Below are 15,224 nucleotides of genomic sequence, written 5' to 3' on the forward strand. Positions count from 1 at the left end.
ATCCACGTAGTAAGTTCGTCGTATTCATGATTTCCTCTTCAAAGTAACATACCATTTTTGTCATTTAACACAAAATATCATTAAAATTTTACGTTATTCGCGAGCAGCTAGTTGCGAATATGTATGAACTTCAAATGACACAACGAACCGCTTCGTTCTGCAAATGGATTCAAACCCAGGGCATGCAGGCTAGGCTGCGGTAGCCGTGCAGTTCTAGGCACTTCAGTCCAGAACCGCGTGACTGCTATGGTCGCAGTTTCGAATCCTGCCTCGGGCATGGATGTGTGTGATGTCCTTAGGTTAGTTAGGTTTAAGTAGTTCTAGGTTCTAGGGGACTGATGACCTCAGATGTTGAGTCCCATAGTGCTCAGAGCCATTTGAACCTATAATGCAGGCTAAGATTTCGTGGCTAACGGAAATTAACAGTCACTCCTGACTAGGCATAAAGAGTGTGATATACCTCATTTTGGGACAATATTAGTTAGCAAATATCAACTTTAATTACATAACGTAACATCTTTAACGGACGCGAATTCCCACCCAGCATCTATCGTCCCTGTTAACGAATTACGAGAGATGTTAAATATTGCTACTTCCCAAATAACTTACTTGAAATGCAGTGAGGTAAAGCTTTGTGTTGGACAGGGATTCGGAACCAGAACCTAATCGGATTGTTATCGAAGCACAATCAACTTTGACATATCGGATTTTCTCGGCAGTAACTAGATGTATTAAATGAAATGACGAAACGAAATATTAATTTTTACTTCCCAGCACTCCAACCCGGCACGTATCGCTGATATATTCTAGAGAAAAGGAACGTTAAGTATGGGTTTGTTACACCAGCAGCGACATGTGGGCACGTTTGAACTAGAAATAATATGACGAATTGTTCAGTGCTGACTGAGAATCGAACCCCACACATATCGTTGTTGACTACACACAAGGAGACGACACTTAGCGAATTTTTCTCCACCAGCAGCTCGGAATAACATCCTTGAACTTATAGTGATCTCGAAAATAGTTATGTGTCTCACTGGGAGTCAAAAACGTCAGATATCGTTAGTTTTGACAATGAATGAAAATGCATTAAAAATAAAAATTATTATCCACCAGCAGTTAGGTGTTCTCATGTTAGAGCTTGATAATACACAGTGAAAAGTTTAGTGCTGGGCCAGGATTCTAACCCATCCATGCGGAATATGTGGAGATGTTGAGGAATCTGCAGTTTTGAACAAACAACAAGTTGTAGTCGAGTTGTATTGTCACGAAGTGATCAAATTCCGCGTTAAGGGCGGTCTGAATTGCATTCCCAGTTCAGAACGAATTTTATCGACATACAGAAGCTCAAATAAAAGATGGAATAAGTGTCCTGTGACCATACACAGGGTTTGTTTCGTCACTAGAAATAAATAACTAGTATAAGAAAGGTTACTGGTGATAGAGTTTCTACATGTCGCCACTCCTTACTTTATTGTGGTTCCACCTAACATCTACTTGGTAGAGAAGGAATATCATGTTTAATGTGATTTTCAGACCACAATTCCATTATACCTTCTTCACTTTGCGTAGCCAGAAGAGAATAGAGTCTGCCTCTCCCTATCAAAAAACATCGGCAGAAGTTGGAATCGAACCGAGATCAACATCATGTGAAACTACCATCAGTCCAACAGACCACCAAACCCTCCTCTCGACGAGGGGCACACAAGATGAGAATTCTGACACACAGGCTCCCTGTAGTGGTTTGCAGGATGTTCAGTACATTCATTTACTTGGTTGAGCGAATCGCCATGAACTAGCTGCCTTGGCTACCCAGTGCATACATTCGACTCTATTTTGTAATCACCGAAATATATTAACGTAACTGCCACCTACACAGAACTGCCAACAGTGTAGGATGCAGAAATTTAAATAGGAAGTGTTCCTTTCCATTTGAGCTACTCCATTGCGCTATCTGTTTGTTGAAACCTTCGTGCAGTGCAAAAGAAATGCTGTAACTGTCTGTCTCTTAGAAGTCTGTATCCGGCCACATGCATTATCTCAAAGCACTGTGGAATGCCGAAGTTATGGAGGAACTGTTATTCACTTCCAGAGGTGCTGTAGCTACGTCACAGCTAGTAGCGTAACGGTAAGCGTCGCGCACTGTTGATAAGACGTCGCGTGTTCTATTACATTCGCTACTACATTTTCTTAAAACGCAATTCTGCTGTCTGCTGAAGTTATCAATTTAATGGAACTTTGAACATAATTCTCTTCACTTCTCAACCCAAAATAGTCGCATGTGTAAAAAAGGCTAGCTTCTGCGTTATTTTGCTCTTTTCAGGTTTAATAGACGGCCAGGCAGCAGATGCGTCTCGAAGCTTTTGTATTATGTATGGGGAGAGTGCATCGTGCCAAATAGTCAGGAAAGTATTTTCTACATTAGCTGTCGTCTGGTAGTGGCATTTTATTCTTCTTCGAACCTTGTTTGACAGCTTTAACTCAGAAAAAGTTTTCTACATGTATGTAATCAATAAACTCCATGTGCATTGTCAGACTGTTATATATAACATCAGAGAATTCGCATATATCGTTGATGATTAATTTCTCTCTCATGTTTAGTATTGTTTTAACAACACTAAAAGAGACCCTGCACTGTATTGTAAGAAATGAAATAAAACTACTCACGATAACCTTACAACGTAAAATACGACTCACTTAGATTTCGATTGGGTCTGTGTTTAAATGGTATGCTGTGTCATACTCAACAGGTATGCAAATGTGGCATTTCATAAATAAAGTTACGTATTCCAAGAAACCCAAAATTTGCTTGTCAGCAGCGGAAAGAGGCGTTACCCGTTGTGCAGCATTGTATATTTTTCACCATTGCACTTTGAGCTGAAAGTATTTTCTTGCGATTTGCTAATCAATTTATTTCCTTCATACTTATCACCCTGGCATGGTAGTCTTAAGTGAAGAACATTATTGAATTTCGTATCGTTGACGGTCGATTCGAATTTCTTCGGAGACGCTTCTATTGGGTAGCAGCTTGGCAGTCAGAAAGCCGAGATCTACGACCATTAACACAACTTTCTGAGTCGAGCTGCCAAGAGGATTTGATGTGCAAAGGTTTTTTCTGAATTTGTTACAGAATTTTTTCTGGTAATTCCAGCTCCATGAAATAATACACGAAAAAGCTCACACGAGCTGCTTCTACCACGGTTAGAACTGACGATTTTCTTAACCGTTGGAACACGAGACACGGGCGGTACCACGCGACTACGGACACACTGCTGCCAGCACGCCACTCTCGTCATGGAATTGGTCGCTCAGCCACATAACGCATCGTGAAAGATATTAAAAGTTGTCACTTATGTGAAGAATAGCATTTCTTTAGCTAAAAAATTTTAATTTCTGTCTCAGTGTCTTAGTTTACATGAGGATTATATACCACGAGTCATTCAAATGGAAAGGGAATATCAAGTGAATTTAGCGAGTCAGTTCAGTACCATACGCGGAAGTGATTGCACTGTCACAGTGTTGCCAAATGTTTGTGACGATGTTGCCAATTCTCAGCTGTGCTAGGAACAGCTCTGTAGCGATATAGTAGGAGAATCCTGTGCTGGTGTCATAAGAGGATACGGAGAGGAGGCGCGGGGTTTGGTTAATATGCAGCGTTTTCTCCTACCAGCTGTGTCAAAAATTCAGGTGTGTAATCTTCCATCACGATTACAGTTTCCCACAAAATATATACGAATAAAACACTTACCTTGTTACTTTGTTACAAAAGATTATTTCAGTACAATAAAAAGTCTTTGGATATCAACTTTGCCAACCTGTCACGAAAAGTAAAATAACAAACACTTTGCACCTCGAAATCGATTGCATCTATGTGCAGTCTTGTAGACTTTCATGAATTGCACGAGAATGTAGAAAAATGTTGGTGCGAATGGAAGCTGTAAGAAACACAGTTACCTAATTATTCTGTATCACGTAATAATTAATTCATTTGATAATTCAGAAGAGAAGAAACTAAAAATTATGCCCATTAAGACAGATACTAAAGTGCAGATGCGGGCACTGTGCAGATCTGCGCTTTTTTATCTTCAGATTTATACAAATAATGTATACTAACCAGCGTATTCATTGCTTTCGTAATGTTTCCCTCTTGTTTAGTCTTCTTGAACTGGATCCACACCCATGAGTCTGATTTTATCTTTGTATCCTTCGATCTACTATCTTTGTGTGTTATTGTTCGGTGTTCAAAAAGCAAAATATTATGCCTGCTCCCACGAGGTATTAAAATGAGGTCGCAAAAAGGCTAACGAATTATAATCAAAATACAGTGAGACGCCAGTTTGTCTGTCGTCATGGTGTTAAGTGGACAGAAATAGTTGGGTGTTATTGTCGTCTTATCTTATTGAGATTTTCGTATTACCCTGACACAAGACGCTGAGATAAATGTGTATATTCTCCGTGACGAAACATCCCACATTCCATTCATCCTGATCCATTCGTTACGTGCATCGGCGGCAATGAGTGATAGGAAAGCTGTTGTGGGGTGACGAATAACAATAACAATGGTAGTAATTACAAATCAATAATCAAGGATGTTTACTACATTACAGACGATTAAAAAAATAACCAAGAATGGCTGAGTGTTTAATTGGCGCACTGAGTAGGTGTTCTTACCACTTTGTTACTGAATTCTGTTCTAGTTATTTGCAGAGAGAAAACAAAGAACCCCGTAGCCATACATATCGCTAGTACAACGAGATATTACCTATCAACTATCCTTGCTTTACATCACAAGACGAACATGGCGTCACTGAGCTGATATTTGAAATACATTTCTGTTTTCTCTCTCTGTCTCTTGGTCTCTTTTTATTTTAATTTTTATTTTTTGAGGAAAGCATCGAGAAGCGCTATAATAAGCAAGTAGGCATATAACCTGTTTAGTTATTTTCATCGGGATACACAATGCAAAAATACAACTTTTAAGTGTGTTATTGCGTAATTCCAGTTATTGACAGTCTATTCGTGAGCTTGCTCGCATTCAGTGGGGTGAAACCTATCACAGAAGCAAGCAAAACACAAATATTTTTTGCACCATGCGCAACACATAAACGAAATCTCGCTGCACTGACGTGTTGTCCGATATATTGCACGGAATACATATTTGATTCATGTTGCTAAATACAGCTCTATCTGATATCAGATTGGAAGCGTACCAAGTGTGTAAAAGTTTATCTTGAAATACGCAGAAAGGCCCATAGAGGTATTCGACTGAAACATAGCCATGACCAAAATTGTAACTGGGGTCGACAGCATCGTCGTCTACCACCTAGACAGCTCGAACGGTGACTGTGCTCGGCCGGTTACTTACGTTTACTGGTATCAAAGCTACAGCATAAAAGCACAAAAATCTTAATAACCCGAAGATCATTAGTTTTGGAACCCATAGAAAGTAAAGCAGTCATCAGTCGCAAGAGTGGTTTGAACACCACAGTGCTTTAACAGGCACGGTCTTGTTGGAGGTGGTGTGCTGTTGCTTTCATCCGGCCTTTGAGTTGACTCACCTAGCCAGTTAATAGGGGAACCTACAGTTTTACGTGTCTTTCGGACCACAGTGCAACTCGACATTTTTCACATCAACAAACGCTGCCCCAGGGGAAATATGTGTAAAACGGCACATAAAAATCGTGGGACTGGTGAGGGATCGAACCTAATACCTTCGTATCCATAGTCTTGCTCTTTATCACCTTGCCACAATGCAGCCAACACTGTGGTTTTTGCTTGCCATTAAAATTAAGGATCTCTTGTTTGTGCCTGCGTTGGCACTTGCGTGTCCATTAGGAGACCTTACCTTTGGGATTACCCTCGTATAAATGTGTGTAAACGCCTTCCAATGCCCACTCAAGGAAGACAAGGAGACATAGTCTAGCTTCAATATTACAAATACGTCCCAGTATGTGGATGAACGCAGACTTAGGTTGATAATCATTTTGAATATTTATCAGTACTGTATCCATTGGTGTGAAACTCGTTTTCTACCAATGATTCCCACAGCTACAGGAACACTACTTTAATACCTCTTACACAAAATACTTACGTAGTGCTATCAGACGAAAAGATCAACCTGACACAAACTGTGGGAAATTTGTTTTACAACATTCGTATCTGAATAAAGAGCTTTTCCTATTTGAGATATTTGTGAACGTTGCTGCATAAGACGATTAAAAAGAAACTAAATTCCTTCAGCTACGCCAATGTTTAAAGAAATCGTGTTAACGGTACTAAATCGTGGTTTGTAAATCGTTTACCAGCCGTACTCTGCCGCTGGTTCGAAGGCAAAAAGTATACTGACAAATTTCACAGAAGGAAAAGGGGGACGAAATGTCTCCCACTCGAAGGTCATGTTGTTTTACTTAAATGATTACAAAATCGGGTGAAACGAACAGTGATGTTGTCAGTATAAGCACGTTACTGTTGTCAATATGATTTTGCACCGCCCAGGGCCTGCAATGATAAAGGGCCCGTTTAGGTCAGACATATTGTACACAGAAGTGGAAGAGAGAGCACCACTAAATTCTACAGTCCGTATGCATTACATACACACAGAAATTACTGTTACAGTGTACTTATGGAGCCTAATGAGTGAATTGCATATTTTTCGATGAGAAAGAGCACTGGCAAACAGTCTTCGCTACCTTAGGTTACTTAAACTGGCGTCACTCTGAGCTAGAATTTATGGCCAGCGACTAAGTGTAAGGACAGTGAGTCGGATGCGGGTTTTACAACTATGAAATACTTTCCTTACACTATGAAAGCGAATATTAAGTTTGAACTAATATTGCTAAAATTTTGGACTTGGATAGCTTAGAATGAAAATCTTTCTGTTTATTGCAAAGGAAAACAATTGATTTTCTAAAACATTCTGTGTCATACACAACTTGAAACAGGTCACGTCGACCAAATCATATGGAGGAACCGACAGCGACGTATATTGGAAGGCAATAAGATCCCTTGGCTTTTGGTTTGGCAGTATTCGACAGCCATTTCTAGGCGCAAGTAAATGAAGAAAGGCAGCGCGTTTTCGTTATCAAGTGACGTCTTCATCAATTACTTTAGTTTTAATGTGATCTACGAGTAATTGCTGATGTTTGATATTAATATGAAAAGGATTCCGTAGACAGGGAAAGAACTTGTTCTTGGGCAACTACTTCTATAATGACCAAAAGGACTTAAAAGATCTTCAAGCAAATGTGTTCCAGCAGCGGTATGAAGAAAATGATTGTAATAATGACGGTAATAATCGAATTATCCGGTAACATCACACTTCACAGTGGATTTTCTCGAACTAAGAAATTTCCTGAATTAGTGAAAATTTCAAAATGTCTTCAAATCGAGGCTATGACGCCTAGAAGAGTCTTTACATCTTGCTGACATGAGAATAGCATAATCTCCACGTCAGAAGCTTGCTTCTACTTAACCATTTAATAGACTCGCGTTTTTTTCCACCGTGACTATTTTAGTAAGCTAAGCACATCATCCATTACAGCACTCTCCTGGTGCTGGGAAATGTGGCCACAATGGTCTGGTGGAACGAACTATCACAAGTGAAATGCGTGGGTTCAGGCATTTACTTTTAAGAGGCACAAACAGATTTACTTTACCTCTGGTAACCTCAAGAGAAAGCTGTTATAATCCAGAATCCGCATTAAACATCACGTTCCTGCATTCCAAACTGTGCAGAGCCGGTTTACTTTGGAAAATGACATAGGTGGAGGTCAGGGTAAACAGAAATACTGTCACCAGTAAACTCACCTACATTAGAAAATTTTATTTTATTTGATGAACTTGTAATCTCCCCCTCACTTGTCGACCCCAATGACAGTGAAAAATTAAACCGCGTGTACCTAATGGAAATTTGGAAAATGCAATCGTCACCGAAGTTAATCTGTCGGTAAAGAGGGAGGAAAGGGTTACATCTAAATGAAAGGAAAAATGCTAATGAAACTGGTGGAAATTAATTTTGAAAAGGGGTAAAGTTAATAAAGAAAGTAAATGTGCAGCCGTTATGTTAACAATTAACTAGCGGTAATTAGATATTTGAGATTTGGGGGAAATTACGGTCGCCAGTCCTAAGGACAATTACTATAGTAACTGAAAAAGAAAGGTTATTACACATATAATTAGCACTAGAAGCGTGGCAACTGAAGGTTGACACGTGTAGAGTGAAAACTGAAAGTTTGTCAGAAGTAATAAATTTCGCTACACTCTGACTTAATTTAGCAAAAGAATTAATGAAACCGGAAAATCGAAAGTTAATTTAGTGACTGAAGTTAATAGTGAGCCTTCATTCTGAAGCACATCGAAATTCAGGTAGTCTTGAACTACCTCAACAATCATTTCAAAAGCTACTTGAATCTACGGAATTTAGAAATAAGAGATTTAACTTTGAACTTGAATTAAATGATTCTGAACAATTAACAATAGTAAAATTTAGTACGTACCAAGCTGAGCTGCAGTCACAGGTAAGCTAAAATACGGTAACAAAACTCGCACTAATAATTTTTTGCTTGTGTAATCTAATTCTATGAATACCAGCTATGAATACCTTAACTGAACTTTGAAATTAAAGCAGTGAAATCGAATGATGCTGGCGTTTGAATTTCAACGACACTCGGGTTCATTCCGGAAAAGGAAGGGACCCTGCTTGGTAGTGCAATTGGGACAATGAGCAACAAACGTTAATGCTAAGTTGCTGTAATTTTGTGATGCAACAATTTTAAAAGTTTGATATGCTGAGGTCTGCCATACAGTTCTGAAACTTTACGTGCTTCCAGTCTACCTTGTTGGTTGATTGAAGGTTTGAAGCCGTCGATCGAGGTGGTGGCGACAGTCACTCATCGTCGGCCGTCGCTGTTGCAGAAGCTGGATGTTGGCGCGCCTTCTTCTCGACACGGTCACCAGGCGAAACGGGCTCTTGATGTGCGCCAGCTAATGCTTCCCGTCCGCGACACCATGTCATAAACTATCATAGCAAATCGAGCGCAATTACATGCTGCCCAACCCCGAAAGCGCGGAAACTCGCGGGAGCGTCACACAACACCCCTGCTCCACTGCACTACCCCAGCCAAAACTCCCTCTGCCCGCGCTCCACGCGACAGAGTTAACACTACCAAAGATCCTAAACACTTTGGTTCTCCACACGACCTATCGATGTATTCGTTCGATAGCATAGATAGGCCAGACCCAGCGTAAAAATACAAATAATATTTACAAAACAAACCAATTATACATCGACATAAATGCATAAATATATACAAATAGTAAAACAATTACAATATACAAAGACACAGAAATGTTATATCTTCAGGTAACAAAATAAGGAAAAAACTTTGCAGTGCAATAGATGGAAATAGGAGGATATGCATTTCCGGCGTTGCAAACTGATAGCCGTTTAAAGGAACAAGGCTCTTATTTTACTCGTACTTGATTGAATTAGAGACGTTGAAAAATTAGGTGCTGGACTGTGATTCGAATTCGTATCTCCTCTTTCGAGGATCTGAATCTCTCGGAACAGTATAGTTCAATCATTTCATTCCTTTTCCCAAGACTGTAGTCTTCTCTAGGTCTCCTCCAAAGGTAAATATGTGGGTCCGAATCCTGATCCAGTACAAAAATATTCATAATTTCATTTCAAGCCCTATCACGTGCACACCGGCCTGCTAGTCAAAATTAACGTGCATTTTTAATGTCTGTTCATGTTGCCAACAATTTCTGGACAAACACGCACACATCTTACTGTTGGTGAGTAAGCAATTGATACTTAAGCAATATTCGTGGACAATAAAGAAGAACGATAGGAGTGCGGTTTGATTGTCGCTCAGGCACAAAAATTTGTGTCCTTATTTTAGATGAAACACCTAGCAGCTGGCAAGAAAAACCGATACGAAACGTTTGATTTTAATTACTTAACAATCCGATTCGTCTTGGGTTCGTATTTCCGCTGCAGAACTTCACATCATGCACTTCATCCTTAAATTCATACACACTTCGTTACTTCTGAATTGAGGTATATCAGACATCTCTCATGGTTAGTTGACAGGGATGAAATGGTCTTGATAGGAGTCCCGGTTTATTACAAAAACTGTCGTCTTTTATTTTCAAGTTTAGATTTGGTTACTGATATAGGCGAAAATTTCGGTTCTTCATGACACTTCATGGGTAGTCAGCAATATGATATGATTAGATTAGATTAATACTTGTTCCATAGATCATGAATACGACATTTCGTAATGAAGTGTAACGAGTCATTTTAATGAAAGATTTCTTTACATACCATGATTCAATTTCTTTACAACAATTTTTTACCCTCTCTCTCTCTCTCTCTATCTCTCTCTCTCTCTCTCTCTCTCTCTCTCTCTCTCTCTCTCTCTCTCTCACACACACACACACACACACAAATTCTCTTTTTATTTTTATTTGTTTGTTGTGCTCGACAATCGGCGAGGAACGAAAACGTCCGTGAATGAGTTTCTTAGTTTTGAGTACAGTTACGAAATGTAAAAACAACTATGAGAGTTACTGATTTATGATGCTTAGTAGCAGTCAGTTCCGAGTATTATTAGTAACTAAGCTCCAACCATTAAACCTAGTTACAGAAATGCGAATCAGACGCATTACGTATTCCAGGCCATAGCAGCCGCGTCTTTGAGGCGCCAGCTATGGCCACTTCCCAGCCCGCTGTAGGATCACATCGGTTCGTCTTCTTCCTGCTGGTAATGTAACTGAAATTTGACAACAACGCAAGATATGTTTGGCAACTCTGTGATCGATGAGTTATTTCCTGGTGTGCGCGGAATTAAGCCTCAAAGTTCACTTGATTTCTCGTGTCATTTCCGTTGAATAACATGAGTTGTTATCGCTTGAGGTGTAACAGTAGATTGTAAATTTACGGTTTTCAGCCCAGCAAAGTCAATGAACGTGGCAATCGCAATTTATCTCGTACTGTAAATAGCGATTTACGAGCTCTAGCCGCTATTGGCCGCGTAAGGGGAAGGCGCAAACCATATCTATCCGCTAGTTCTGTGTTGACGTGCTGACCTGTGGAAACTCGACTTTTATGGTTCGCGGTTCCAGCCTCGCTGAATGTAACATTTTTATCCCTTCTGTGTAAGAGCTGCAAGCAGTCAGATCAAACATCAATAAGCAAATCAAAAGAAAATACTTTCAGCTCATAGCGCAATGGTGAAAAACTCACAATGTTGCACAACAGGTAACGCCTCTTTCCGCTGCTGACAAGCAAATTTTGGGTTCTAGGAATACGTAACTTTATTTATGAAATGCCACGTTTTCATACCTGTTGAGTAAGACGCAGCATAACATTTAAACACAGACCCAATCGAAATCTAAGTGAGTCGTATTTTACGAATTCGTGTAGATAGAGGCACGCTTGTGTACAGATACTCAGTTTAGTTAAAACAGACTTACTTTCGTCGTAAGGTTATCGTGAGTAGTTTTATTTCGTTTCTTACGATACAGTGCAGGGTCTCTTTTAGTGTTGTTAAAACAATACTGAGAGAGAAATTAATCATCAACGATATATGCGAATTCCCTGATGTTATCTATAACAGTCTGACAATGGACATGCAGTTTTTGATTACATGCATGTAGAAAACTTTTTCTGAGTTAAAGCTGTCAAACAAGGTTCGAAGACGAATAAAATGCCACTACCAGACGACAGCTAATGTAGAAAAATACTTTCCTGACTATTTTGGCACGATGCACTCTCCCCATACATAATAAAAAAGCTTCGAGACGCATCTGCTGCCTGGCCGTCTATTAAACCTGAAAAGAACAAAATGACGCAGAAGCTAGCCTTTTTTCCACATGCGACTATTTTGGGTTGAGAAGTGAAGAGAATTATGTTCAAAGTTCCATTAAATTGATAACTTCAGCAGACAGCAGAATTGCGTTTTAAGAAAATGTAGTAGCGAATGTAATAGAACACGCGACGTCTTATCAACAGTGCGCGACGCTTACCGTTACGCTACTAGTTGTGACGTAGCTACAGCACCTCTGGAAGTGAACAACAGTTCCTCCATAACTTCGGCATTCAACAACCAGATAGCGCAATTGAGTAGCTCAAATGGAAAGGAACACTTCCTATTTAAATTTCTGCATCCTACACTGTTGGCAGTTCTGTGTAGGTGGCAGTTACGTTATTTTATTTCGGTGATTACAAAATAGAGTCGAATGTATGCACTGGGTAAACAAGGCAGCTAGTTCAGGGCGATTCGGTCAACCAAGCAAATGAATGTACTGAACATCCTGCAAACCACTACAGGGAGCCTGTGTGTCAGAATTCTCATCTTGTGTGCCGCAACGGTGTTATGATAGAGAAATGAGTAATCGAGAAGATGGTTTGGTGGTCTGTGGACTGATGATAGTTTCGTATGATGTTGGTCTCGGTGCGATTCCAACTTCTGCCGATGTTTTTTGATAGGGAGAGGCAGACTCTATTCTCTTCTGGCTACGCAAAGTGAAGAAGGTATAATGGCATTGTGGGGTGAAAATCACATTAAACATGATATTCCTTCTCTACCAAGTAGACGTTAGGTGGAACCACAATAAAGTAAGGAGTGGCGACATGTAGAAACTCTACTACCAGTAACCTTTCTTATACTAGTTATTTATTTCTAGTGACCTAACAAACCCTGTGAATGGTCACAGACACTTATTCCGTCTTTTATTAGAGCTTCTGTATGTCGATAAAATTCGTTCTGAACAGGGAATGCAATTCAGACCGCCCTTAACGCGGAATGTGATCCCTTCGTGACAACACAGCTCGAATACAACTTGTTGTTTGTTCAAAACTGCAGATTCCTCAACATCTCCACATATTGCGCATGAATAGGTTGGAATCCTGGCCCAGCACTAAACTTTTCACTATGTATTATCAAGCTCTAACATGAGAACACCTAACTGCTGGTGGATAATAATTTTTATTTTTAATGCATTTTCATTCATTGTCAACACTAACGATATGTGACGTTTTTGACTCCCAGTGAGACACATAACTATTTTCGAGATCACTATAAGTTCAAGGATGTTATTCCGAGCTGCTGGTGGAGAAAAATTCGCTAAGTGTCGTCTCCTTGTGTGTAGTCAACAACGATATGTGTGGGGTTCGATTCTCAGTCAGCACTGAACAATTCGTCATATTATTTCTAGTTCAAACGTGCCCACATGTCGCTGCTGGTGTAACAAACCCATACTTAACGTTCCTTTTCTCTAGAATATATCAGCGATACGTGCCGGGTTGGAGTGCTGGGAAGTAAAAATTAATATTTCGTTTCGTCATTTCATTTAATACATCTAGTTACTGCCGAGAAAATCCGATATGTCAAAGTTGATTGTGCTTCGATAACAATCCGATTAGGTTCTGGTTCCGAATCCCTGTCCAACACAAAGCTTTACCTCACTGCATTTCAAGTAAGTTATTTGGGAAGTAGCAATATTTAACATCTCTCGTAATTCGTTAACAGGGACAATATATGCTGGGTGGGAATTTGCGACCGTTAAAAATGTTGACGTTATGTAATATAAAGTTGATTTTTGTTAACTGATACTGTCTAAAATCGAGGTATATCACTCTCTTTATGCCTAGTCAGGAATGACTGTTAATTTTCGTCAGTCACGAAATCTTAGTTTGCATGACCTGTGTTTGAATCCATATGCAGAAAGAGTCGGTTCGTCGTGTCATTTGAAGTTCATACATATTCTCAACTCACTGCTCGTGAATAACGTAAATTTTTAATGACATTTTGTGTTAAATAACAAAAATGGTATGTAACTTTGAAGAGGAAATCATGAATACGACGAACTTACTACGTGCATTACCTATCTGACGTAATAATGAGAGTGCTAACATTTCAGGTATGTCAGTTATTGCAATAAATGCAAGCTTACAAGCCTAAAGTACAGTCTTATCTGTGATGAGGTGTTCCGTGATATTTTTAGTGTCGTGTTATTACTTTACATCCTGAGTCATTGCGATACAGTGCAGTGTTTTCTAGTGGTGACTTGTTGGAACCATTTTCAATAGTCAAACGGCTGTATCAAGGAGCGATTAGAGGACCTGCTAGACAGCTACGTTATGTGGGTTGCACGGGAATCAGGCGAAATGCAATACAGGTCGCTCGGATACTTTTGAGAATGACTGTTCTTTGTTAACAATCCGATTAGGCTCTGGGTTCGCATCCCTGTCACAAGCTTTATACGACGGCATTTCAATTTTAAACATGAGCATACCTTGTTCCTTGTGAATGACACCATATTAAACGTCGTTGGGGGTAGTTTCCAGGACGGTAACTGTTATGACAGGGTTCCCAGTTCAGTACAAACATTTTCCACATTTATTTTCAGGATCTGAATTGATAACTGATACTGGTGCAAACGTCTATACTTCACGTCTCTTTGTGCCTAGTGATCCGGTCTCAATAAGGCACAAACAAAGCTTAGCTTAGTTAGCAATGGCTATAGGTGCTGGGTTTGAGTCCAGGTCCAGAACGACGACGTTGGTCGTGTCATTTAAAAGTTCAAATTTGTGTACACGTAGCTGTTGATGTGTTACGAAAACAATGATATTACTGCTGATTCGCTGTTAATGTTGAGATTTCCTTAGAGTGCTTGTTGCAGTTAATCGCGTATTTCTACTGGTTCGTTCAATATCCAGTTTCCAGAGCAACTTGCCGTTGAGCGACCTTCAGCACGTGGATGGAAAACCTTTTAGAGAGCAAAAAACTTTTTTCCAATTGCCGTACAGCTTTGTAACTCCATATATTGTCTCAAGTATTTAATTTTGACTATGGAGTGCTGTACGATATATGTAAAATAATCCGTTTTTTCAGAACTTTTGGAATGTCACTTGTTGTAATTAAGGTTATTTTATGAGTGTTATGGGGTGTCTCATCGCTAAGAACGTGTTTTCTAATATGTTTTGTATGACGATATTAGTTGACACTTAGACTGACTGCCATAAAGACCTTTGGTCTGTTAGTAGTCTCTTGCGGTACCCATTGTGTGTAGTCAAACTACTGTACCCCACGGGGTTTTGGTGTTTAGAGGGCCTGCAACACAGCTACGTTATGTTGGTTGAATTCGGCAGTGACCCACTTTTTTTGCTGTCTAGTGTACATCACCTAAGTTTTCACCACTTTTCGAGTATTATTGAC

This window comes from Schistocerca cancellata, chromosome 2, assembly GCF_023864275.1.
Source record: "Schistocerca cancellata isolate TAMUIC-IGC-003103 chromosome 2, iqSchCanc2.1, whole genome shotgun sequence".
Taxonomy (NCBI): Eukaryota; Metazoa; Arthropoda; class Insecta; order Orthoptera; family Acrididae; genus Schistocerca; species Schistocerca cancellata.